The sequence below is a fragment of the Capra hircus genome, unplaced genomic scaffold (genome assembly GCF_001704415.2).
Source record: "Capra hircus breed San Clemente unplaced genomic scaffold, ASM170441v1, whole genome shotgun sequence".
Lineage (NCBI taxonomy): Eukaryota > Metazoa > Chordata > Mammalia > Artiodactyla > Bovidae > Capra > Capra hircus.
In genome coordinates this window covers 4,227-9,257 of record NW_017213123.1, presented here as the reverse complement: position 1 = coordinate 9,257, position 5,031 = coordinate 4,227, and the positions used below count along the sequence as shown (strand labels likewise).

Sequence of the window (5,031 nt, the reverse complement as noted above, 5' to 3'; positions counted from 1 at the left end):
TAATGTCACTGTTGTGAATATGCTATCTAGGTTGGTCATAACTTTCCTTCCAAGGAGTAATCATCTTTTAATTTCATGGCTGCCATCACCATCTGCAGTGATTTTGGAGCCCCCCCCCCCTTAAATAAAATCTGACACTGTTTCCACTGTTTCCCCATCCATTTCCCACGAAGTGATGAGACCAGATGCCATGATCTTCGTTTTCTGAATGTTGAGCTTTAGGCCAAATTTTTCACTCTCCACTTTCAGTTTCATCAAGAGGCTATTTAGTTCCTCTTCAATTCCTGCCATAAGGATGGTGTCATCTGCATATCTGAGGTTACTGATATTCCTTCCAGCAATCTTGATTCCAGCTTGTCTTTCTTCCAGTCCAGCATTTCTCATGATGTACTCTGAATATAACTGAAATAAACAGGGTGACAATATACAGCCTTGACATACTCCTTTTCCTATTTGGAACCAGTCGGTTGTTCCATGTCCAGTTTTAACTGTTGCTTCCTGACTTGTGTACAGACTTCTCAAGAGGCAGGTCAGGTGGTCTTGTATTCCCATCTCTTGAAGAATTTTCCACAGTTTATTGTGATCCACACAGTCAAAGGCTTTGGCATACAAAGATTTCTCTGAGATGGTACATATTTCTTCAGAAATTCAAGATGGGTCTACTAAAGGTGAATTCACTGGTTCAGAAACCTCCATTAGATCTTCTTTGTATGATTATACACTTACTGGGGACTCAGTTTTGAGATCTATGATTGAATATATGTTTTTCATGCTTTATCTGAGGATCTTGTGATCAAAAGGCCATGCTACACATATACTGTCTCTGAAACGAAGAGGCGAATAATTTTCTTTCACTCACATTTCCACAAAAACTTTGGAATATATTTGATAGTGATCAGTTTGAATCTATCTGTTGGGATGAGAGTGGCACATGTATAGTGATCAATGAAGAACTCTTTAACAAAGAAGTCTTGGAAAGAAAGGAAACATTCTGAATATTTGAAACCAAGAGTATGAAAAGTTCAATTGGACAGCTTAACCTTTATGGATTTAGTAAAAAGCGACAAACTTTTCAAAGATCTGCTTCACTACCTGTCTTTCTGGAAGAAGAAGAAAAACATCTCTTTTGAGAAAGGTGTTCCAACACTTTCACTTATTGAAAATATGTAAGATAAAATCATGTGACATAGAAGAATGTTCACATATGTAGCTAAAACGGAATTTAAACTTGAAATATCAAATTGCTTAAAAAGTTTTATTTTTTGAAGTTGAGAATAGCTGGAGGTTAGATACTAGATGTTTAACAAACTTTCCTAGCAACTTGAAAACAGATAAAAGTCCCGAGGCTATTTAAAGTGGTATGTACAGTATATATACAACATATTTTTAGTTGAGGAACATGTCCTTTCTAACATATTATTACCTGTTAAAATTATTAATGGAGGTGTTTTATTTGATGTTATTTAGTTGGTTTCCTTAAAGGAATACATTTTTTTTAATAACTTAGCTTTGTTTGTCACTTTTACCTTGGTTTAAAAAGAAACTAAATAATTTAATCCTTGGATTTTAGTTACAGACCTACTATAATCCAAGTTTCAAAAGAGGTTATCCCCAACTTTTAATAAGGATGCAAAGAAGAGTTGGGATTTACAATGTGTCTCCAATATCTTCATTAGTTCAAGATAACAAGAAGCATGTTAAAGCAAGTGTCAAAAAAGATGATCATAATTCTGAGTATCTTCCAGAAACGAGTGGAGAGAGCACATTTTCAGCCTCCACAAGTTTAAGTGTGCCTTTCATACGAAAGTCTCATACCAGCCAGATATTCGCTAATAGAAGCGCTGTATCTCCATGTGACTTACCTACCCCATCAGCAATATAAGTTAGACACACAGACCAGATTGTGGTAGATCAACCCTATGTTTTACAAAAGTTGAGCATTTGTAATTGGCACTCACATAGCAGGTACACTCAAGTACATGGCTACTTGAGGACTTTGCTACTACAACTACAGTTACTTTTCTCACATTGTATCTCCATTACAGAGCAGTTATTCTGGACTGATGGTTCAGTTCAATGCTCAGTCGTGTCCGGCTCTTTGAGACCCTGTGAATCACAGCACGCCAAGCTTCCCTGTCCATCACCAACTCCCGGAGTTCACTCAGACTCCCATCCATCGAGTCAGTGATGCCATCGAGCCATCTCATCCTCTGTCGTCCCCTTCTCCTCCTGCCCCCCAATCTTTCCCAGAATTAGAGTCTTTTCCAATGAGTTAATTATTCGCATGAGGTGGCCAAAGTACTGGAGTTCCAGCTTTAGCGTCATTCCTTCCAAAGGAATCCCAGGGCTGATCTCCTTCAGAATGGATTGGTTGGATCTCCTTGAAGTCCAAGGGACTCTCAAGAGTCATCTCCAGCACCACAGTTCAAAACCATCAATTCTTTGTCACTCAGCCTTCTTCATAATTCAACTCTCACATCCATACATGACCACAGGAAAAACCATAGCCTTGACTAGATGGACCTTAGTTGGCAAAGTAATGTCTCTGCTTTTGAATATACTATCTAAGTTGGGCATAACTTTTCTTCCAAGGGGTAAGCTTCTTTTAATTTCATGACTGCAATCACCATCTGCAGTGATTTTAGAGCCCCCAAAATAAATTCTGACACTGTTTCCACTGTTTCCCCATCTATTTCCCATGAAGTGATGAGACCGGATGCCATGATCTTCATTTTCTGAATGTTGAGCTTTAGGCCAAATTTTTCACTCTCCACTCTCAGTTTCACCAAGAGACTTTTTTGTTCCTTTTCACTCTCTGCCATAAGGATGGTGTCATCTGCATATCTGAGGTTCTTGATATTTCTCCCGGCAATCTTGATTGCAGCTTGTGTTTCTTCCAGTCCAGCGTTTCTCATGATGTACTCTGAATATAACTTAAATAAGCAGGGTGACAATATAGAGCCTTGACGTACTCTTTTTCCTATTTGGAACCAGTCTGTTGTTCCATGTCCAGTTTTAACTGCTGCTTCCTGAACTGCATACAGATTTCTCAAGAGGCAGGTCACGTGATCTTGTATTCCCATCTCTTTCAGAATTTTCCACAGTTTATTGTGATCCACGCAGTCAAAGGCTTTGGCATAGTCAATAAAGGAGAAATGATGTATTTCTGGAACTCTCTTCCTTTCTCCATGATTCAGAGGATGTTCCATATTGATCTCTGGTTCCTCTGCCTTTTCTAAAACCAGTTTGTGCATCAGGAAGTTCACAGTTCATGCATTGCTGAAGCCCAGCTTGGAGAATTTTGAGCATTACTTTCCTAGCGTGTGAGATGAGTGCAATTGTGTGGTAGTTTGAGCATTCTTTGCATTGCCTTTCTTTGGGATTGGAATGAAACTGACATTTTCCAGTCCTGTGGCCACTGCTGAGTTTTCCAATTGTGCTGGCATATTGAGTGGCAGCACTTTCACAGCATCATCTTTCAGGAGTTGAAGCAGCTCAACTGGAATGCCATCATCTCTACTAGCTTTGTAGCGATGTTTTCCAAGGCCCACTTGACATCACATTCCAGGATGTCTGGCTCTAGATTGGTGATCACACCATCGTGATTTCTGGGTCGTGAAGATCTTTTTTGCACAGTTCTTCTGTGTATTCTTGCCACCTCTTCTTAATATCTTCTGCTTCTGTTATGTCCAGATTATCTCTGTTCTTTATAGAGCCCATCTTTGCATGAAATGTTGCCTTGGTATCTCTAATTTTCTTAAGAGATCTCTAGCCTTTCCCATTCTGTTGTTTCCCTCTATTTCTTTCCACTGATCGCTGAAGAAGGCTTTCTTATCTCCTCTTGCTATTTTCTGGAACTCTGCATTCAGATGCTTATATCTTTCCTTTTCTCCTTTGCTTTTCACAGCTATTTATAAAGCCTCCCCAGACAACCATTTTGCTTTTTTGTATTTCTTTTCCATGAGGATGGTCTTGATCCCTCTCTCCTGTACAATGTCATGAACATCATTCCATAGTTCGTCAGGCAATCTATCCATCAGATCTAGGCCTTAATTCTATTTCTCAATTCCACTGTATAATCATAAGTGATTTTATTGAGGTCATACCTGAATGGTCTAGCGGTTTTCCCTACTTTCTTCAATTTGAATCTGAATTTGGTAATAAGGAGTTCATGATCTGAGCCACAGTCAGCTCCCAGCTTTGTTTTTGCTGACTGTATAGAGCTTCTCCATCTTTTGCTGCAAAGAATATAATCAATCTGATTTTTGTGTTGACCATCTGATGATGCCCATGTGTAGAGTCTTCTCTTGTGTTGTTGGAAGAGGGTGTTTGCTAGGGCCAGTGCATTTTCTTGGCAAAACTCTATTAGTCTTTGCCCTGCTTCATTTTGCATTCCAAGGCCAAATTGGCCTGTTACTCCAGGTGTTTCTTGACTTCCTACTTTTGCATTCCAGTCCCCTATAATGGAAAGGACATCTTTTGGGGGTGTTAGTTGTAAAAGTTTTTGTAGGTCTTTATAAAACCGTTCAACTTCAGCTTCTTCAGTGTTACTGGTTAGGGCATAGACTTGGATAACTGTGATACTGAATGGTGGAAACTAAACTTTTAGTCATGCATAGGTATATTTCACCCCATAAAAATTATTTTCCTTTCTTGCAAGACAGAGGCAATTCATAGTTCTCAGTGTCAAAAATCACTTATACATCTGCCTCTTCTTTTTCAAATGAACTCATCAACAATCATCATTATATGAAAACCATGCTAATTAAATCTGACCAATCAAATACGTGTCAGATTATGGAGCCTAAAGAAGATTGAAATTTACATTCGGAGATGTCAGCAAATACCTACAATTCTTGTATTTGAACAATAAATTTACATGTTCTTCCTCATAGTTTCATTTTCTATTTTCAAACAAGGAAGAGTAAAATGAGGCTTTAGTTCAATGGTTAGCTATTTTACTGCACGGGTTTATAAACTTTTTAGTTCAAGAAAATATTTGTCATGCATCCTAGGTAAATTACACCTAAT

General features: G+C 38.5%; 1 pseudogene; it reads left to right on the top strand.

Annotated features, from left to right (window-relative positions):
* The first annotated feature begins 625 nt into the window (after positions 1–625).
* On the top strand, positions 626–4,818 carry LOC108635285 (annotated as a pseudogene).
* Positions 4,819–5,031: the final 213 nt, after the last annotated feature.